Genomic DNA, 23,883 nt, shown 5'->3' on the forward strand with positions numbered 1-23,883 from the left:
TGATAAATTTGATTTCCATTGATAATTTTTGTGTGATTTTGTTGTCAGAACATTCAACTATGTAAAGAAAAAAGTATTTAATAAGATTATTTCATTCATTCAGATCTAGGATGTGTTGTTTAAGTGTTCCCTTTATTTTTTTGAGCAGTGTATATAAGGAAAAATCCCACATAGACATCCCCCATTTTAAAATAACCCCTTTTTCTGATTCACGCATTCAAAAAAAACATCCATAGAAATAAATTGTGACCATCATGACATCATCCATACAAAACAATTCTACATAACCATTACGAAATTACATGAAACTATAATCTGAACACATGAATATAAAAATAACAAAAACATCCATCTTCCTCATCCATGCGCTGTCAGAGGACCCCCAAGCTTATCACTGGGCACCTGGGGGATCTATCTGATCGACTGAGATAGCCATCTGTCCACATCTTTTTCCTGTAAACCTTAATTCCATGTCATACAATTCCAATTTAACATTCCCATTCCTCAATCAACATTATTAATGGACTCTAAACTGAAATAAAACGACATAGAATAATAATTAGTCCTCTCCCTCCTTGTATTACCATTAACTGATACATCTCTAACTGTAATCACAGGCATGTTAATTATCGTTTGTACAGATCTTAAAATCAACCTCAAAAAATGTAAAACAACACCCCCTAACTATGAATACAATGAGTACTATGGCCACTAGTTGGACCTATAATGCTTGCCATCCATGTTCCTATTGAATTACCAATAAAAAACCTTTGAAAAGACTTCAACATCATTCAAATGACCATATCCTCTTAATCTTAATACAATAGCATCTAATTCTATGTGATTATCAATTACACATTCTAATGATTAACATCTCAGACCCAATTCTCAAAAACCCATGATTGTTCAAATATACAATGTTCAACTCCGACTTTGTTCTCCTATTATTCCTAATATGACGCTTTATAACACTCTCTTTTCACTCCCCATTAAATCATTACATCCCTAAACTATTCCTTCTTTAATAATTCAACCAAAATCAGATAATATGAAAATATCATAACCTCATGATCGTAACCAATTAAGTACCTGCTAATCAACCTAGATATTTACCACTCTAAACATCCATAACAATATCACCCCATACTTCCAATGTATATAATGACTAATATATTAATACTGTAACTGAATTAATCAACATTTTTTTTTTTTTTCACCTTTATTTAACCAGGTAAACCAGTTGAGAACAAGTTCTCATTTACAACTGCGACCTGGCCAAGATAAAGCAAAGCAGTGCGATAAAAACAACAACACAGAGTTACATATGGGGTAAAACAAAACAAAGTCAAAAATACAACAGAAATACATATAATATACAGTGTGCAAATTTAGCAAGTTATGGAGGTAAGGCAATAAAATAGGCTATAGTGCAAAATAATTACAATTTAGTATTAACACTGGAATGATGTGCAAGAGATGATGTGCAAATAGAGATACTGGGGTACAAATGAGCAAAATAAATAACAATATAGGGATGAGGTAGTTGGGCGGGCTAATTTCAGATGGGCTGTGTACAGGTGCAGTGATCGGTAAGGTGCTCTGACAACTGATGCTTAAAGTTAGTGAGGGAGATAAGTGTCTCCAGCTTCAGAGATTTTTGCAATTTGTTCCAGTCATTGGCAGCAGAGAACTGGAAGGAATTGCGGCCAAAGGAGGTGTTGGCTTTGGGGATGACCAGTGAGATATACCCGCTGGAGCGCAGACTACGGGTGGGTGTTGCTATGGTGACCAATGAGCTAAGATAAGGCGGGGATTTGCCTAGCAGTGATTTATAGATGGCCTGGAGCCAGTGGGTTTGGCGACGAATATGTAGTGAGGACCAGCCAACAAGAGCGTACAGGTCACAGTGGTGGATAGTATATGGGGCTTTGGAGACAAAACGGATGGCACTGTGATAGACAACATCCAATTTGCTGAGTAGAGTGTTGGAGGCTATTTTGTAAATGACATCGCCGAAGTCAAGGATCGGTAGGATAGTCAGTTTTACGAGGGCATGTTTGGCAGCATGAGTGAAGGAGGCTTTGTTGCGAAATAGGAAACCGATTCTAGATTTAACTTTGGATTGGAGATTCTTAATGTGAGTCTGGAAGGAGAGTTTACAGTCTAACCAGACACCTAGATATTTGTAGTTGTCCACATACTCTAGGTCAGACCCGTCTAGAGTAGTGATTCTAGTCGGGTGGGCGGGTGCAAGCAGCGTTCGGTTGATGCATTTAGTTTTACTAGTGTTTAAGAGCAGTTGGAGGCTACTGAAGGAGTGTTGTATGGAATTGAAGCTCGTTTGGAGGTTTGTTAACACAGTGTCCAATAAAGGGCCAGATGTATACAAAATGGTGTCGTCTGCGTAGAGGTGGATCTGAGAGTCACCAGCAGCAAGAGCGACGTCATTGATATACACGGAGAAAAGAGTTGGCCCAAGAATTGAACCCTGTGGCACCCCCATAGAGACTGCCATAGGTCCAGACAACAGGCCCTCCGATTTGACACATTGAACTCTATCTGAGAAGTAGTTGGTGAACCAGGCGAGGCAGTCATTTGAGAAACCAAGGCTATTTAGTCTGCCAATAAGAATGCGGTGGTTGACAGAGTCGAAAGCCTTGGCCAGGTCAATGAAAACGGCTGCACAGTACTGTCTATTATCGATCGCGGTTATAATATCATTTAGGACCTTGAGCGTGGCTGAAGTGCACCCATGACCAGCTCGGAAACCGGATTGCATAGCGGAGAAGGTACGGTGGGATTCGAAATGGTCGGTGATCTGTTTGTTGACTTGGCTTTCAAAAAACTTTTGAAAGGCAGGGCAGGATGGATATGGGTCTGTAACAGTTTGGATCTAGAGTGTCACCCCCTTTGAAGAGGGGGGATGACCGCGGCAGCTTTCCAATCTCTGGGGATCTCAGACGTTACGAAAGAGAGGTTGAACAGGCTAGTAATAGGGGTTGCGACAATTTCGGCGGCTAGTTTTAGAAAGAAAGGGTCCAGATTGTCTAGCCCAGATGATTTGTAGGGGTCCAGATTTTGCAGCTCTTTTAGAACATCAGCTGTCTGGATTTGTGTGAAGGAGAAGCGGGGGGGGCATGGGCAAGTTGCAGCGGAGGGTGCAGAGCTGGTGGCCGGGGTAGTGGTTGCCAGGTGGAAAGCATGGCCAGCCGTAGCAAAATGCTTGTTGAAATTCTCGATTATTGTAGATTTATCGGTGGTGATAGTGTTTCCTAGCCTCAGTGCAGTGGGCAGCTGGGAGGAAGTGCTCTTATTTTCCATGGACTTTACAGTGTCCCAAAACTTTTTGGAGTTAGTGCTACAGGATGCAAATTTCTGTTTGAAAAAGTTAGCCTTTGCTTTCCTAACTGCTTGTGTATATTGGTTCCTAACTTCCCTGAAAAGTTGCATATCACCGGGGCTATTTGATGCTAATGCAGTACGCCACAGGATGTTTTTGTGCTGGTCAAGGGCAGTCAAGTCTGAGGAGAACCAGGGGCTATATCTGTTCTTAGTTCTGTATTTTTTGAATGGGGCATGTCTATTTAAGATTGAGAGGAAATTACTTTTAAAGAACAACCAGGCATCCTCTACTGACAGAATGAGATCTATATCCATCCAGGATACCTGGGCCAGGTCAATTAGGAAGGCCTGCTCGCTGAAGTGTTTTTGGGAGCGTTTGACAGTGATGAGGGGTGGTCGTTTGACCGCGGACCCGTTACGGACGCAGGCAATAAGGCAGTGATCGCTGAGATCCTGGTTGAAGACAGCGGAGGTGTATTTAGAGGGTAAGTTAGTCAGGATGATATCTATGAGGGTACCCATGTTTACGGATTTAGGGTTGTACCTGGTAGGTTCGTTGATAATTTGTGTGAGATTGAGGGCATCTAGTTTAGATTGTAGGATGGCCGGGGTGTTAAGCATATCCCAATTTAGGTCACCAAGCAGTACGAACTCTGAGGATAGATGGGGGCAATCAATTCACATATGGTGTCCAGGGCACAGCTGGGGGCTGAGGGGGGTCTGTAGCAAGCGGCAACAGTGAGAGATTTATTTCTGGAAAGGTGGATTTTTAGAAGTAGAAGCTCAAACTGTTTGGGCACAGACCTGGATAGTATGATGGAGCTCTGCAGGCTATCTCTACAGTAGATTGCAACTCCACCCCCTTTGGCAGTTCTATCTAGACGGAAAATGTTATAGTTGGGGATGGAAATTTCAGAATTTTTGGTGGCCTTCCTAAGCCAGGATTCAGACACTGCTAGAACATCAGGGTTGGCGGAGTGTGCTAACGCAGTGAATAACTCAAACTTAGGAAGGAGGCTTCTGATATTTATGTGCAGAAAACCAAGACTTTTACGGTTACAGAAGTCAACAAATGATAGCTCCTGGGGAGTAGGAGTGATACTGGGGGCTGCAGGGCCTGGGTTAGCCTCTACATCACCAGAGGAACAGAGGAGGACTAGAATAAGGATACGACTAAAGGCTTTAAGAACTGGTCTTCTAGTGCGTTGGGTACATAGAATAAAGGGGGCAGTTCTCCGGGCGTTGTAGAAAAGATTCAGGGCATTATGTACAGAAAAGGATATGGAAGGATATGAGTACAGTTCAGGTAACCCTAAGCGTTGGGTAACAATGAAAGAGATAGCGTCATTGGAGGCATCGATTGAGCCGGTCTCGGCGTGTATGGGGGGAGGAACAAAGGAACTATATGAGGCAGTTTGAGAGGGACTAGGGGTTCTACATTGAAATTGTATAATAAGAACTAACCCAAACAGCAATAGGCAAGGCATAATTGACATGGGAGAGAGGCATAAAGCAGTCACATGTGTTATTAGAGAGAGCTAAGACACAACTGGAAATAGCGATAACGTTTGGGCTAAGACTAAACAGAATAAACAGGACAGAGTACCGTGTAAAGGAACAGTCCAGCAGGCATCAGCTGTGCAGCTGAGTGATCATAAGGTCCAGTGAACAGCAATATGTGAGTCCGAGAGCAGTTCAAATTGGTGCTTCAGCACAGCTAGCAGGGAGCACAGTTGTAGTTTGCGTGTGCTAGCGGGCCGGGGCTGGCAGATGGATCTTCGTGGTCGTCGCAACGGGAAGCCTGTTGAAACCACATCAGACTATTTCGTCGGCAAACCAGTCGTGTTGGATCGGCGGGGCTCAGTGTCAACACTAGGAGGTCCCGTCCGGTTGACAGAGAGGTAGATAGCCGGGAGATGGGCCTGAGGCTAGCTCAAGGCTAACTGGTGCTTGCTATAGGGCAATGGTAATGGTAATCAGCCAACAACAGGTTGGCTGATACTAATGATACTAATGATTTCATTCACAATCCTCACCTTAACTTCCATGTTTCAAACAGTATGATTCAACAATGTCTATTCAAAATAAATACATTACCATAATCTATCACTACCATAATATCTATATAAAACATGTCTATACTTATACATACTAATGATTCACTTAAATCACTCATTCATATTATGAATTATAATAACCAAATTACTTAACTCAACCAATTTAAAATGACAATCCTTATTGATTCACTTTATCCTTATCAATGAAAATTAAAACCAACCAACTATCACCCATTACAACTTTCAATGTACACTTATATTAACATACATTATAAACATTCATAATTCAATTATGATTTTCCTCATCCTGATAATAAATACAGATCAGTATCTCAATGCATTCTTAATACTATTAATTTATCAGTGTATATACCTACTACCCAAATTATCAAATTTAGATAAATCCAATTTTATTATCAACAAGCAACCCCTTTATTCCTCCCGGCACTTAAATCTTCATGCGTCTCTTCATTATGTTCTTCAGGCAGCTTCATATTTCAAAATGACTTTCCCATTACAATGTCACAACTACAATGTCTCATTCGATTCACCACCAACTCCACAAATTCAATGTCATGTCCATTTGCCAACCATTATACCAACAACATGAGAAATGTTGCATTTGAACAGATCTTTCTTCATTCTTACTCAATGGTGAACTCCTTTCCCACTCCTTCGATATAAAAACATGAGAAAATCCTTTGATATCTTCGATTGGTTGTTGTAGACCAGTTGCATGTAGAAGTGGTATTTTACAAAACGCCTTCAACGCCTCTGATATTCATCTTCAGCCAGTTCATAGTTTGTTTACTTTTATTTATTTATAGGTACACACCATTCTATGCCAAATTATCCCTTATTATACATCAAGATACCATCTGTATTTACCTCACTAGAAGACAAAAACACAACAGTTTAATTGATTTCATTTCTAAACCAATAACTCCATATAAACATTCACCATATGACAAATTATTATGCTTGAACAATTATTCCTAATACCAATTCCTAATATACTTCCCAATTTCTATTAGATAAACCCTTTAAATACATATAACCGAATTGAATGACAGCCAGTTGATTCCTGAAAAATCTGGAAAATCTTGACATTATTGGAGGTCTATAGCTCTGTTCCTCCACTGAGGTAATCAGCCATAACCCACATCTCATCAGTATCATTCCTCAAACATCGCCCTCCATCACCTGATAATTGTCATCAACAGTATCCTCATCTCTAATCGTCAGTTTCCTCGTAGCCATCTGTTGCAGTGGTTGACCTGATACCTGTTCAATCTCCCCTCTATCCATACCTCCGTTGGTGTAGACTGTGTGATGATGCATGAACCTTCTTCCTTCACTAGTTCTATGATCATGCAGAGCCATTCTCCATTTATCACCATCTCTCTGTGGATTGTGTCCTTCTATCAGTGTACCAATATTCCCTGCTTCCAAAAACACACAAACAAAACAAAACAATGCTCCGCCGAAGCGGTGCCATCTTCCTCCTCTGCGTTAGAGAAGTCCTACAATGGTACATATAAATCTAGGAATCTCTCTGTCTTACTTGCCCCTCCATCAAGGTAGCCATCAACACCTATTACTAACCTTCCCACTTGGGTGTTGTCCATCTCTGACTTCCTTAATCCTTTACCACCACATAGTCTCCAAGTCGCCGAAAATGTCCAAATTCTCCTGGTAGGTCTGGCAGAGAAGCCTTCACCTTTTCGAAAGAAAGTCTGCATAACATTGTTAGTTGAGACACAGCATGCTACTTCATCCTTTCTTCTTATCAGTCCTGATAAGCCTTTTAGATTAGGAAGTGCACATTCTTGCAGCTTGTTGCAGTCTACTAATGTCATAGAAAGGCCTCCTCTAAATTCTGCCTTATACCACAAATACATTTTCCCCTAAAACATTTAATCTAACCCATAACACATTACTTACTACTGCTCATATTCTTAATACAATATGCAAATATACCAATAAATCCTCATACCATCAATACTACCCCCTTTTTTGAACACATGAGTCACAACGTGATTCATGCTTTCAAAAACAAAACACCAACATTGTTTATTAAATCATAATAAAAATTTAATTAAAATGACAACATTGGATAATACCTCAATTTACTTCTATCCCGTAAAGTAATCCAAGATTAGTATACTTGACTAGCAACAGGTATCCCTCATTCAGGGTAGCTCCCTCTCTCTTTAGTTATTTTATGGTTTGAATCATATATATTATTACCAAATTATAAACTTCTTCACAATCATACTTATACTAGCCCCCCTTGGGAATCGAACACACAACGCTGGTGTTGCAAACACCATTCTCCACCAACCGAGCTACAAGAGTCCTGCTATTTAAACCACACACGTTTCAAATCATACATTCAACATCACCAAACAAAATACTCCGTCGGATCCATTCAATCAACACATCAGCAGTGGAATTTACACTCATAAATGCAGATTGTTACTCCATGCCATTGAAATGATAAATACATTTCACAAATAGTGCCTTTACAATGATTTCTTGTTGGCTGGGCTCCCTGCCTGTGCCATTAAACCCCTACAACTCATCCAGAACGCTCCAGCCCGTCTGGTGTTCAACCTTCCCAAGTTCTCTCACGTCACCCCGCTCCTCCGCACACTCCACTGGCTTCCAGTTGAAGCTCGCATCTGCGGACTGCTCTGGCACTGGAGTGGAGCCACTGCCCGGAGCAAAACTGGACCCAGGTGGAGCGGACTGCTCTGGCTCTGGACTGGAGCAGCTGACCGGGGATGGACTAGGCACCGGTGGAGCGGACTGCTCTGGCATTGGACTGGAGCAGCTAACCAGAGCTGGACTAGGCACCGGTGGAGCGGACTGCTCTGGCACTGGAGTGGAGCAGCTGACCGGAGCTGGACTTGGCACCGGTGGAGCGGACTGCTCTGGCACTGGAGTGGAGCAGCTGACCGGAGATGGACTGGACACCGGTGGAGCAGACTGCTCTGACCCTGGACTGGACCGTACCAGGCTGGGGACACACACCACTGGTTTGGTGCGAGGAGCAGGCACGGGCCGTACAAGACTGGAGACACGGACCACTGGTTTGGTGTGGGGAACAGGTACGGGCCGTGCAGGACTGGAGACACGCACCACTGGTTTGGTGCGAGGAGCAGGTACGGGCCGTACAGGACTGGAGACACGCACCACTGGTTTGGTGCGAGGAGCAGGAATGGGGCGCACCAGGCTGGAGACACGCACCACTGGTTTGGTGCGAGGAACAGGTACGTGTCATACCGGACTGGAGACACGCACCACTGGTTTGGTGCGAGAAGCAGGCATGGGCCGTACCAGGCTGGGACACGCACCACTGGTTTGGTGCAAGGAGCAGGAACAACCCGTCCTGGCTGAATGCTCATTTTAGCCCGGCAAGAGCGGGGCGCGGGCAACAAGTGCACCGGGCTGGGAATGCGCACTGGAGATACAGTGCGTATCACAGCATAACAGGGTGCCTGTATGGTCCCACGCTCCTTAACACGAGTGCGGGGAGTTGGCTCTACTCTGAAACCTGGCTATGGACTGCGTTCTCCTTTTCTCTAGGGTTAATTCCTCTCTCAGCTCCTCCTGTTGCCTAGCCAGCTCTTCTCTCTGTGCATCCACTGACTCCTTCTCCCTATGGGCCTCCTGCAGCGCCTCCCTCTGAAGGGAGCTCTCCTGCTCTCTCTTAGCTAACAGCCCCCCCAAAAAACATTTTCTTGGGGCTGCCTCTCGTGCTTCCTTCGCGGTCGGCACCGTCGGCGTCGCAGTTGATCCTCTCCTGCCAGGGTCCTTTACCGGCTAATATCTCCTCCCATGTCCAAAATGTCTTCCCCACCTGTGTCCAGGGTGTCTGCTCCTCATGTTCACGCTGCTTGGTCCGTTGAAGGTGGGATCTTCTGTCACGTTCGTCGTGTAAAGGATTGGACCAAGGTGCAGCGTGGTATGCATACATAGTCGTTTATTATATAAACACAGACAAAATAACAAAATCCAACAGAACGTGAAGTTCAAAAGGCTAAACATCCAACAAGCCAAACATGGCTGCCTAAGTATGATCCCCAATCAGAGACAACGATCAACAGCTGCCTCTGATTGGGAACCACACCCGACCAACATAGATATACACATTCTAGAATGTACACATAGATATTCACACCCTGACAAAACCAACTAGAGATCTCTATGTCAAGGCGTGACACTGCTCTGCCTGTCCAGAAAATCTAGCCTAAATTGCTCTCTAAAATATCGTCAATCTCCATTCCACTCCTTGATTATTCAATGAATTAATTAAGTTATATATCGTAACTTCTTCTCCAAACTTATATCAAATTATTATACTCATTTTTAGAACTTATTTTTTACCCTTCAGATTCAAATTACCTACTGCTCTTTGCTCATAAGATAGCCAATTTCGTCCCATTCAATTACTTAATTTTTTATTACTTTTACAAAATACTTATTCTAACTACGGTTTTGCCTGTAATTATTTCTTCACTTCCTGTCTCTCTCTTCGAGTTAAATGAAGCTCTGCTTTACGTTTAATGGTGACTGTTTTATATCGCTCTACTAAGCTGGTCATTACTTACTATTAGTTCATGCAATCATTAGTAATTAAACACTTTACCTAAAATTCCCATGCTGTATTAAAATGTAGTTCCTATTTTGTATTTTTTGGTGCTATGATTCAATATGTTACATGTCATTGGCTCCATCTCCTGGTCGTTCTGAGTAATTCATTTTATGACGATTTATTACGTCAAAGGTCCGTAACCTATTCCTCTCTTTTATAATGTCTTTCACACTACGGGTCTAAAAATCCACTATCTTTATAATGTACCATACATTAAGGGTGCCTTCCGCCCACTCTCTTTATGATGTCTGTAACATCAAGGGTTTACCTGAGCCCATTCATTTTATAATGTATTGTTTTACATTAATGGAATCATCCACTCTCTTTATAATATAATGTTTTAAATCATATTACAGGTGCTCTGCGCCTAATCTCTCTTTATAATATAATCTTTTAAATCATATTAAAGGTGCTCTGTGCCTAATCTCTCTTTATAATATAATATTTTAAATCATATTAAAGGTGCCCTGCGCCTAATCTCTCTTTATAATATAATCTTTTAAATCATATTAAAGGTGCCCTGCGCCTTATCTCTCACTATTCTGTTGCATTTACTCCTTACTTCAACCACACCCTAATTTGAATCATAGCACCATGTAATAGTGAAATTATATATTCCTCCTTACATCCCACTAAATAACTCAATACCACTCATCGTCCCCCCTTTAAAAACATTGAATTTTAAAGATCCGTTACAGTTCAGCTTTACCACAGATAAGCAGATTTTAACATAATAATATAATAAAAGTCTGCTTACCTGTTAGTTGAGCTGTAGACTGCATCCTGTTCGTGAAGACGCCAATCTGTTATGATGAGTTTCTAGGTATCAAGTGATTACGAATGTAAGGATGTACTTAGACACTTAGATGAGGAGTTCATGTAAGATATTTCTTATGTACATGTTAGTTTATAACAGACACTGGGACATAGCCCAGCCTCTCTCCTCTTGCTCTCTCTCGAAGAAAGATTCACACTCTCTTATATACACACACTGTTACAACGTTCCCCCAACATCTGGTTATCACCATAGGCACTCCCTTTCTCTGTTGCTATTACCCTTTGACCCAAGCCAGTACACCATATCCATCCCTCATACTATTCTAAACATCAGTAATCTCCTTTGACATAATGGAATGTAGACTTCCTGACTCCAAACCCATTATCTATTAACTCTTGACTTTCACGATACTATGACATGACACCATTACACTATAAAAACCATCATATCAGCTGTATTGGGAGGATGATGCATCAACACCCTGGAAATATGTTTGTGGTGCACCCATAACACTTTTTTGAGTGATAAATGAGTGTATCGTCTTCAAGATTGATAAGGTAAGTAAATGCATGTATTATTCTCATAAATGTAGCCCATACATTAATTGTTTGTAACAATTATATATTTCATTGCTTTAAACTAGTAGCTAGCTCATCTTGATCATGGGTTGTTCCTTCTCTCTTTTTAGAAGCAATCCATTACAAGGCAAAAATACAGATTGAGGGTTTCAATCAAACTGAGGACAGAGAAATGTGTGTGCACCAGACAGGTCGAGGCTTCTTGCATGCATGGCTTTGAGATGTAAGTTACAATCTAAAAAATGTTGGGTTGTTTGGATGACCCAATTGCTGAGTTGCAGGCATTGGGTCAATAGTTGGGTTGTTTTCTGTAAATACAGCAAGGTTGGGTTGTTGGTGCTGTTAAGTTGCGTCAATTCAAATCTGGTATTGGAACAAAAAGAGGTCAATACACGTCTTCTAAAATAGACTAGTATTTTAATTAATGCAAAACACTTCAATGGTAAATATGATGTTCGTATATACGGGTCCACTGAAATACCACGCAGGGCAGACAGAGAACTGGTCCATTGTTATAAGTTCTTCTTTAAATACTCTGACAGAGATAGTTCCCGCTCCCTGCTGGCCTATCAGAGTAGAGACTGAGCGTGGTTTAGACTTACTCAGCCTATCGTTGGCGCACAGGCTGGTCCCAGACCCTTGGCGCTTCACTGTTGCCAGGTGTCAGTTGTTTTCTCCACAACTTGTCTCGAGTCAGCAACCCCAGACATCTTTGTAGCAGAACACATGTCCTTGAGCGTTCTAACAAAGAGGCAGTGTGTGTGTATGTGAGACACAAGTCTTATCTCAGCCTACACCCTAATAGTTCCCCACATTAATCACAGCTTGTTATGTTAAACAGTCTATATCAGTACAGCACAAACCTATTATGTTTAATCATTAATGCTTTCTTATTAAGCTAACAGCACATCTAAAATATAAGAGAATAATTTCCCACAATCCCCCTTTACAAACCCACTGGGTGTGAACCCAAAAGAAGAAAACCCAAAATAAGAAATTTCAGGGAAATTTAGGATTCCCCCTTTTGACACCCACTAAAATCACACTTTTATTAATAGGCAATAATGATAATAAAAAGGCCTTCAGTCCTTCCATCTACACCCAACTTGTACTAGGTTGGCTACCAGCCACCCAGGAACTTCAAACCTTCACATAAGGAAAGACAAACATTCACAATGGTTAACTTGATTAATAAAGCATAAAACATAAACAGGGAAGTAACCTTTGGCCCCCTTTAGACACCCTCTAGGGTGTCACTCCACCACCTCACCAATAGCAAACCAAGGGTCATCCTTTGTCAACCTCATCTCAGTGTCTGCATCCCCTTCTTGAGCCCCTAGGAGGGGCATCATACCAGCCGTATGCACGACATCTGTAACAGACTTTCTCAGACAAGGAATTACACAGGCAGTACAGCACATTAATATTAGAAACACAACTACTAGGGTCAGAAATCCAGTAACCACCAATGATGCGAACTTACCAAACCACTCCCCCAACCAGGAGAACAGTCCGTTTCCCTCCATTCCAGCCATGCTCTTCATTTCAGCTGATCGTTTATCTAAACCAACTAGGGCTTTAGAGATACTCCCGTCAGGACTGGTATTGTTAGGGATAAACGTACAACAATGGCTTACCATTCTATAGACACCACCCCTTTCTGCCTGATCTAGAGCCAACCTCTTTTTACTAAGTCATAAGAGTGAGATGGCGGATAATTGTTCAAAAGATCCCTTCGGTTGCATCCCTAGTCTATCCAATAAATCGTTGTTGGTCGTAATAGATATCATTAATCCAATTCACAATTTTGTTTATTGTCACCCACCAAAAGAACGTGGTAGTAAACCCTTCCCCTAATTGTTTCATAGCTCGGTATCCATCCGATACCCCCCTTGGTATCCCAATCGCATCCATCTAAATAGGGCTATTCTCCTTCTTGTTAAAACTCCTCCTACATCTGTTTAAACCTTGGTTCCTGGTGACTAATTCTAACTAGCTGAACCAGTAGAACCAGGGCGCACGTATCTAGCCACCCTTTTGGAATTCTCTGCCTTATACTGCCTTTACTGGCACACGCCCACCACACATTGGTTAAAGGGGCTGTAAGGTTCAAAATTCTCTCCTGTGCTTCCGAACTTAAGTCTGTCACATTACTACTATCTCCAATTGATAATTGGTGATGTCTTTATTTCTCTTTACCCCCCATCTGGATGTTCAGTCCCCCTCGGTCTCATATCCCCATCCCCAAGTGTATTTAAATACTTGAGTCTAGGAACAATCCGCCGTGGGGGCCGAACACGAATATAATAGGATTTTATAATCCCAATTTGCTTATTGACATGTACCCCACCCGTTGGCTACGTCCCCAACCCTTATTTTGAATCTGACAGTCTGCCCTTCTCTGACTCCCATTTTGTAAGCCACTCGTCCTTGACGGTCAGTATGTCGGGTCGCTTCTCTTCTCTTTTACTTCTTAACAATGGTAAGGGCATAGCATAATTGGTGGTGGATCTTGACATATCAAGACCATTACCGAGACTATGATGCAACTCAAGTTATCCATATTCCCAAAAACCGCCAACCCTCTCCTGTCCTCAGTCTTTCTGCTTGGTACTACCCCATACTCACACCCTGAGAACACACTACAGTGATGATAGGTCGGGGTAGGAGATCTTCGTTAACAGAGGTGATTCCAGACCCTATTGGTTCAGTTCTTCTCTCTAACTCTGCATGTGTTCAATGGTGCTTGTATGTGTTCTTACCTTTTGCAGTGGGTAACGTGGACCCAGGTTGCTCTTTCTGCTATTCTAATGGCAAAGGCAGTGACCAATATAACCTGATAGGGCCCTTCCCAACAGGCCTGCTTCCAGTTTTTCTTCTTTAGGGACTGGATGCTCACCAGTCACCTGGTTAGATAGAGTGGGTCACCTTCTCCTTTAGTTCACCTGTGGGGCACAAAACCTCTGACATACGGTTGTGGTTAATAAACTATCTTCACACATGTTCAGCTCTCAATTTCTATTTCTGACTGCATTCTCTTTCTAGAGTGTATCTAAAAAAATTTTTACAAGTATTTTGTCCTCTCCTTCGTATATATTTAATATTTAATCCTACCATCTCCTTATCATCCCCCTTTTGACACATGATTTGCTCATGTGTCAATATTACCACCTACCTAAACAATCACTTAGGTAATATTGGTAATTTATCATACAATTGCCATCCCTTATTTTTACCTCCTAATTTTAACATAACAACCCTTTATAACCATCATACTAGGTGTGTTGTTTTTTATTTGAAAAACCCAATTTGAATAACAACAACCACAAATAGCCAGGCCCCTATTGATTTGGTAGCTCACTGCCTAAATACTGCCTAACTTCACTACTGCTCCCCCTAGCCCTGGGCAACATTCCAATGAGATAAGCTAATCTCTTTCTCCTGGTTATACATTTTGTTAACCTATCCCTTGCCTTTCCTCTACTATCCTTCTATCATTACTGGATCAATGATAATAACTGTAATAACTATTAATAATAATTGTAATAACTATTTCACATTAAATTGTGCCTTTTTCTGATAATGTTATAATTGTAGCCTATTGCATTACTTTAGTTTAAAATATAAGTTTGTTTATTTAACAAATCTAAAACCCACTATAGGTTGGTGCTATTCCCTCAGCATAATAGCTAAAGCTACTTGCATCCCCTGGTCCCCGTAACTAAAATAGTTATAGAATTCACCAACTATTTGCATACACCACTGGTGTTAAGCAATCTATCAAATAAAGTAACAACATCTAGAATTTATTAAAGCACTGCCTTCCAGTCAAGCATTCATACCTCCACTTGAAATCTTACAGCTCAATCTAACTCGCTTGACTGTCTCTATTTTTTTTTCGCTAACCAGAGCCCTAAATGATTCTCCTTTGTCCTCAACTCAATTTTCACAGCTCTATCGCCATTTCAGTTCGCTATTCAATTTCTTTAACTGTTCTCTCTGATTAGGCCCTAATTAATTAAACAAATACTTGCTATCGTTGATAAGCATAAATTTAATGATATTCCTATCATTTGAACTATCTCTCACTCCTCCCCTTGCTCCTTCCTACACAACGGGGAAGGCGCGGGGACCTTGTAACATATTTTCATAGACCTTTCTAGAATACTTCTACTTAAGCTATCTAATTCAACCTTTCACATTTCTCAATCCACGTAGTAATCTAGGTCTATAGCCCCAATGCGAAAGCTTTACCCACTGTCCCTACCTGTGTTCGAACCAGGGACCCTCCACATACATTGCCAGTCACTCCACACAATCTGCGATTCTCTTAAAGCAACTACTTCCAGTTCATAGAGAAAGTGACGTCACCAAATGAAAACCGCACTAGCTCTCACCTCATTCAGCAACACACCTAACCAAATACTCAGTAGTATCCGGTTACCACCCATACCAGCCGTTGAATTCACTCATACACACAGATTTCACCTTATGCCATTGAAATGCCCAACAAAACATAATAGTTCAATGGAGCCCCCTATTGGCTCTCCACTATTTATACATTACTTCCATAACCACACCAGTCATGATCTGATCACCCATCAAACCCCATCACATGATCAAACAACGGTACAACCTTAAACTCATATTCTCTACTTTCTCACCCATGACGTACGTCTACGTTCGGGTGAGCAAGTTCATACGTATATATTGTTAGAAATGTATAGGTACCTCTCAAATAATCGCTTCGTGGTGTTTTTAGACAATTCTTAATCGACTCAAATCACTTCTTAGTCTTTCCTGACTCTCCAAAAGCCATACTCTCGCTGTCTCTAGCCCCTCCCCTTGCGGTTCTCCCTCCTGTGTCCAGTCGGAACAGGTTTTGTCTATTTTTCGTTTTAGCGTTTACAATATTCTGCCGGGCTCCCCTTCAACTGGGAGTCCATCGGGTGAATTAATACTACCGTCTTTTATCCATTTATTATATACAGTGGGGAAAAAAAGTATTTAGACAGCCACCAATTGTGCAAGTTCTCCCACTTAAAAACATGAGAGAGACCTGTAATTTTCATCATAGGTACACGTCAACTATGACAGACAAATGGCGAAAAAAAAATCCAGAAAATCACATTGTAGGATTTTTAATGAATTTATTTGCAAATTATGGTGGAAAATAAGTATTTGGTCACCTACAAACAAGCAAGATTTCTGGCTCTCACAGACCTGTAACTTCTTCTTTAAGAGGCTCCTCTGTCCTCCACTCGTTACCTGTATTAATGGCACCTGTTTGAACTTGTTATCAGTATAAAAGACACCTGTCCACAACCTCAAACAGTCACACTCCAAACTCCACTTTGGCCAAGACCAAAGAGCTGTCAAAGGACACCAGAAACAAAATTGTATACCTGCACCAGGCTGGGATGACTGAATCTGCAATAGGTAAGCAGCTTGGTTTGAAGAAATCAACTGTGGGAGCAATTATTAGGAAATGGAAGACATACAAGACCACTGATAATCTCCCTCGATCTGGTGCTCCACGCAAGATCTCACCCCGTGGGGTCAAAATGGTCACAAGAACGGTGAGCAAAAATCCCAGAACCACACGGGGGGACCTAGTGAATGACCTGCAGAGAGCTGGGACCAAAGTAACAAAGCCTACCATCAGTAACACACTACGCCGCCAGGGACTCAAATCCTGCAGCGCCAGACATGTCCCCCTGCTTAAGCCAGTACATGTCCAGGCCCGTCTGAAATTTGCTAGAGTGCATTTTGATGATCCAGAAGAGGATTGGGAGAATGTCATATGGTCAGATGAAACCAAAATAGAACATTTTGGTAAAAACTCAACTCGTCGTGTTTGGAGGACAAAGAATGCTGAGTTGCATCCAAAGAACACCATACCTACTGTGAAGCAAGGAATGGAAACATCATGCTTTGGGGCTGTTTTTCTGCAAAGGGACCGGGACGACTGATCCGTGTAAAGGAAAGAATGAATGGGGCCATGTATCGTGAGATTTTGAGTGAAAACCTCCTTCCATCAGCAAGGGCATTGAAGATGAAACGTGGCTGGGTCTTTCAGCATGACAATGATCCCAAACACACCGCCCGGGCAACGAAGGAGTGGCTTCGTAAGAAGCATTTCAAGGTCCTGGAGTGGCCTAGCCAGTCTCCAGATCTCAACCCCATAGAAAATCTTTGGACGGAGTTGAAAGTCCGTGTTGCCCAGCGACAGCCCCAAAACATCACTGCTCTAGAGGAGATCTGCATGGAGGAATGGGCCAAAATACCAGCAACAGTGTGTGAAAACCTTGTGAAGACTTACAGAAAACGTTTGACCTGTGTCATTGCCAACAAAGAGTATATAACAAAGTATTGAGAAACTTTTGTTATTGACCAAATACTTATTTTCCACCATAATTTGCAAATAAATTCATTAAAAATCCTACAATGTGATTTTCTGGATATTTTTTTCTCATTTTGTCTGTCATAGTTGACGTGTACCTATGATGAAAAGTACAGGCCTCTCTCATGTTTTTAAGTGGGAGAACTTGCAAAATTGGTGGCTGACTAAATACTTTTTTTCCCCACTGCAATTTCTCCCCCTCGTTTCCACTCCTTTTCATCTTTTCCTCCTTTTGTTTCAAGGGTGGACTTCAGTACTTTCAGCACTCGTTCCGCCTCTGTGTGTCCTGCCATATTAATGTACACAACGCTTCCTTCTTTTTATTTCTATTCTAAAAGTTTAAAATGTTTTGGTTCAAGTTTCTATTTCTCACTTTTAATACGTTTTATTTTAATTTCTCCTTTAGTATATCTATTCCCAATTATCATTCACAAATTATAAGGTTTAAACAACCACAAACCCAATAGTTATTCACATATTATACAGTTTGGACAGCCACAGACATCTTTAATTCCTAATTAGTTTTCTATCAAGGTATACAGGTTTATTAATTTTAGTAACCCGCATTCACTCTTTTTTTCCGTCTGCAAACACTCTTTTATTACACTGGGATCATTCGCACTCTCATGCATACGACACCCTATACTTTAAAGTGCTCCTCCGATCTGGGCCGTACCCCCAAGTACAACTCCCTGCAGAAGCGCAACACTATAGTGTACTTTAAAGTGCTCCTACGATCCTAGCCGTACTAGTTACGGACCTTGCCGATAGCGCAACACTATCTAAAATTGTAAGTGTCCCTCTGATCCTAGCCGTAACACTTTTAGACCAATGATTCCCTATATCCCACAGTTCCCAGCCCTGGTGGTCCTAGCCTGGGGATTTCAGTATTTTCCCCGATCCTAGCCGTACCCCCGCAGTTACGGACATTGCCAGTAGAACAATGCTCTATGGTACCATGGTTTAACATCACATTCACCAAAGGTTTGCATGTCACAATATGGTGCTTATCTACTCATAATAATTCGTATAATAATTAGTAATTTAGTTCACTTACATCAGACAGGTGTTTCACAAAGTTAATTTGGATAAAGCAATGTGCAGAACTTTAGTTATATAACAATAGGGGTCTGCTTACCTGTTTTTAGTAGTCCGGACTCTTTGTGAAACACATCGTCCAATGACAGAGATGTCCAATGGGTTGGACAATAACCAGCAAAGTCCCTCTACCAGATCACGTCGGTGGTCACCAATTGTTAAGTTGCGTCAATTCAAATCTGGTATTGGAACAAAAAGAGGTCAAAACACGTCTTCTAAAATATACTAGTATTTTAATTAATGCAAAACACTTCAATGGTAAACATGATGTTCGTATATACGGGTCCACTGAAATACCATGCAGGGCAGACAGAGAACTGGTCCATTGTTATAAGTTCTTCTTTAAATACTCTGACAGAGATACAGTGAGGGAAAAAAGTATTTGATCCCCTGCTGATTTTGTACGTTTGCCCACTGGACAAAGACATGATCAGTCTATAATTTTAATGGTAGGTTTATTTGAACAGTGAGAGACAGAATAACAACAACAAAATCCAGAAAAACGCATGTCAAAAATGTTATAAATTGATTTGCATTTTAATGAGAGAAATAAGTATTTGACCCCTCTGCAAAACATGACTTAGTACTTGGTGGCAAAACCCTTGTTGGCAATCACAAAGGTCAGAAGTTTCTTGTAGTTGGCCACCAGGTTTGCACACATCTCAGGAGGGATTTTTGTTCCACTCCTCTTTGCAGATCTTCTCCAAGTCATTAAGGTTTCGAGGCTGACGTTTGGCAACTTGAACCTTCAGCTCCCTCCACAGATTTTCTATGGGATTAAGGTCTGGAGACTGGCTAGGCCACTCCAGGACCTTAATGTGCTTCTTCTTGAGCCACTCCTTTGTTGCCTTGGCCGTGTGTTTTGGGTCATTGTCATGCTGGAATACCCATCCACGACCCATTTTCAATGCCCTGGCTGAGGGAAGGAGGTTCTCACCCAAGATTTGACGGTACATGGCCCCGTCCATCGTCCCTTTGATGCGGTGAAGTTGTCCTGTCCCCTTAGCAGAAAAACACCCCCAAAGCATAATGTTTCAACCTCGATGTTTGAAAGTGGGGATGGTGTTCTTGGGGTCATAGGCAGCATTCCTCCTCCTCCAAACACGGCGAGTTGAGTTGATGCCAAAGAGCTCCATTTTGGTCTCATCTGACCACAACACTTTCACCCAGTTCTCCTCTGAATCATTCAGATGTTCATTGGCAAACTTCAGACAGCCCTGTATACAATGGGGGAAAAAAGTATTAAGTCAGCCACCAATTGTGCAAGTTCTCCCACTTAAAAAGATGAGAGAGGCCTGTAATTTTCATCATAGGTACACGTCAACTATGACAGACAAATTTAGAAAAAAAAAATCCAGAAAATCACATTGTAGGATTTTTAAAGAATTTATTTGCAAATTATGGTGGAAAATAAGTATTTGGTCAATAACAAAAGTTTCTCAATACTTTGTTATATACCCTTTGTTGGCAATGACACAGGTCAAACGTTTTCTGTAAGTCTTCACAAGGTTTTCACACACTGTTGCTGGTATTTTGGCCAATTCCTCCATGCAGATCTCCTCTAGAGCAGTGATGTTTTGGGGCTGTCACTGGGCAACACGGACTTTCAACTCCCTCCAAAGATTTTCTATGGGGTTGAAATCTGGAGACTGGCTAGGCCACTCCAGGACCTTGAAATGCTTCTTACGAAGCTCTCCTTCGTTGCCCGGGCGGTGTGTTTGGGATCATTGTCATGCTGAAAGACCCAGCCACGTTTCATCTTCAATGCCCTTGCTGATGGTAGGAGGTTTTCACTCAAAATCTCACGATACATGGCCCCATTCATTCTTTCCTTTACATGGATCAGTCGTCCTGGTCCCTTTGCAGAAAAACAGCCCCAGACCATGATGTTTCCACCCCCATGCTTCACAGTAGGTATGGTGTTCTTTGGATGCAACTCACCATTCTTTGTCCTTCAAACACGACGAGTTGAGTTTTTACCAAAATGTTCTATTTTGGTTTCATCTGACCATATGACATTCTCCCAATCCTCTTCTGGATCATCCAAATGCACTCTAGCAAACTTCAGACGGGCCTGGACATGTACTGACTTTAGCAGGGGGACACGTCTGGCACTGCAGGATTTGAGTCCCTGGCGGCGTAGTGTGTTACTGATGGTAGGCTTTGTTACTTTGGTCCCAGCTCTCTGCAGGTCATTCACTAGGTCCCCCCGTGTGGTTCTGGGATTTTTGCAATAAATAGGCTATAGTGCAGAATAATTACAATAGTATTAACACTGGAATGCTAGATGTGCAAGAGATTATGTGCAAATAGAGATACTGGGGTGCAAAAGAGCAAAATAAATAACAATATAGGGATGAGGTAGTTGGGTGGGCTAATTTCAGATGGGCTGTGTACAGGTGCAATGATCGGTAAGGTGCTCTGACAACTGATGCTTAAAGTTATTGAGGGAGATAAGAGTCTCCAGCTTCAGAGATTTTTGCAATTCGTTCCAGTCATTGGCAGCAGAGAACTGGAAGGAATGGCGGCCAAAGGAGGTGTTGGCTTTGGGAATGACCAGTGAGATATACCTGCTGGAGCGCAGACTACGGGTGGGTGCTGCTATGGTGACCAATGAGCTAAGATATGGCGGGGATTTGCCTAGCAGTGATTTATAGATGGCCTGGAGCCAGTGGGTTTGACGACGAACATGTAGTGAGGACCAGCCAACAAGAGCGTACAGGTCACAGTGGTGGGTAGTGTATGGGGCTTTGGAGACAAAACGGATGGCACTGTGATAGACTACATCCAATTTGCTGAGTAGAGTGTTGGAGGCTATTTTGTAAATGACATCGCGAAGTCAAGGATCGGTAGGATAGTCAGTTTTACGAGGGCATGTTTGGCAGCATGAGTGAAGGAGGCTTTGTTGCGAAATAGGAAGCCAATTCTAGATTTAACTTTGGATTGGAGATTCTTTATGTGAGTCTGGAAGTTGAGTTTACAGTCTAACCAGACACCTAGGTATTTGTAGTTGTCCACATACTCTAGGTCAGACCCGTCGAGAGTGGTGATTCTAGTCGGGTGGGCGGGTGCCAGCAGCGTTCGATTGAAAAGCATGCATTTAGTTTTACTAGTGTTTAAGAGCAGTTGGAGGCTACTGAAGGATTGTTGTATGGCATTGAAGCTCGTTTGGAGGTTTGTTAACACAGTGTCCAATGAAGGGCCAGATGGTGTCGTCTGCGTAGAGGTGGATCTGAGAGTCACCAGCAGCAAGAGCGACATCATTGATATACACGGAGAAAAGTGTCGGCCCAAGAATTGAACCCTGTGGCACCCCCATAGAGACTGCCATAGGTCCAGACAACAGGCCCTCCGATTTGACACACTGAACTCTATCTGAGAAGTAGTTGGTGAACCAGGCGAGGCAGTCATTTGAGAAACCAAGGCTATTTAGTCTGCCAATAAGAATGCGGTGGTTGACAGAGTCGAAAGCCTTGGCCAGGTCGATGAAGACGGCTGCACAGTACTGTCTATTATCAATCGCGGTTATAATATCGTTTATGACCTTGAGCGTGGCTGAAGTGCACCCGTGACCAGCTCGGAAACCGGATTGCATAGCGGAGAAGGTACGGTGGTATTCAAAATGGTCAGTGATCTGTTTGTTAACTTGGCTTTCAAATACTTTCGAAAGGCAGGGCAGGATGGATATAGGTCTTTAGCAGTTTGGATCTAGAGTGTCACCCCCTTTGAAGAGGGGGATGACCGCGGCAGCTTTCCAATCTCTGGGGATCTCAGACGTTATGAAAGAGAGGTTGAACAGACTAGTAATAGGGGTAGCGACAATTTCGGCGGCTAGTTTTAGAAAGAAAGGGTCCAGATTGTCTAGCCCAGCTGATTTGTAGGGGTCCAGATTTTGCAGCGCTTTCAAAACATCAGCTGTCTGAATTTGTGTGAAGGAGAAGCGGGGGGCATGGGCAAGTTGCAGCAGAGGGTGCAGAGTTGGTGGCCGGGTTAGTGGTAGCCAGATGGAAAGCATGGCCAGCTGTAGCAAAATGCTTGTTGAAATTCTCGATTATTGTAGATTTATCGGTGGTGATAGTGTTTCCTAGCCTCAGTGCAGTGGGCAGCTGGGAGGAAGTGCTCTTATTCTCCATGGACTTTACAGTGTCCCAAAACTTTTTGGAGTTAGTGCTACAGGATGCAAATTTCTGTTTGAAAAAGTTAGCCTTTGCTTTCCTGACTGCTTGTGTATATTGGTTCCTAACTTCCCTGAAAAGTTGCATATCGCGGGGGCTATTTGATGCTAATGCTGTACGCCACAGGATGTTTTTGTGCTGGTCAAGGGCAGTCAAGTCTGAGGAGAACCAGGGGCTATATCGGTTCTTAGTTCTGTATTTTTTGAATGGGGCATGTTTATTTAAGATTGAGAGGAAATTACTTTTAAGGAACAACCAGGCATCCTCTACTGACGGAATGAGATCTATATCCATCCAGGATACCTGGGCCAGGTCAATTAGGAAGGCATGCTCGCTAAAGTGTTTTAGGGAGCGTTTGACAGTGATGAGGGGTGGTCGTTTGACCGCGGACCCGTTACGGACGCAGGCAATAAGGCAGTGATCGCTGAGATCCTGGTTGAAGACAGCTGAGGTGTATTTAGAGGGTATGTTAGTCAGGATGATATCTATGAGGGTACCCATGTTTACGGATTTAGGGTTGTACCTGGTAGGTTCGTTGATAATTTGCGTGAGGTTGAGGGCATCTAGCTTGGATTGTAGGATGGCTGGGGTATTAAGCATATCCCAATTTAGGTCACCAAGCAGTACAAACTCTGAGGATAAATGGGGGCAATCAATTCACATATGGTGTCCAGGGCACAGCTGGGGGCTGAGGGGGGTCTGTAGCAAGCGGCAACAGTGAGAGACTTATTTCTGGAAAGGTGGATTTTTAGAAGTAGAAGCTCAAACTGTTTGGGCACAGACCTGGATAGT

Source organism: Coregonus clupeaformis, chromosome 7, assembly GCF_020615455.1.
Source record: "Coregonus clupeaformis isolate EN_2021a chromosome 7, ASM2061545v1, whole genome shotgun sequence".
Taxonomy (NCBI): Eukaryota; Metazoa; Chordata; class Actinopteri; order Salmoniformes; family Salmonidae; genus Coregonus; species Coregonus clupeaformis.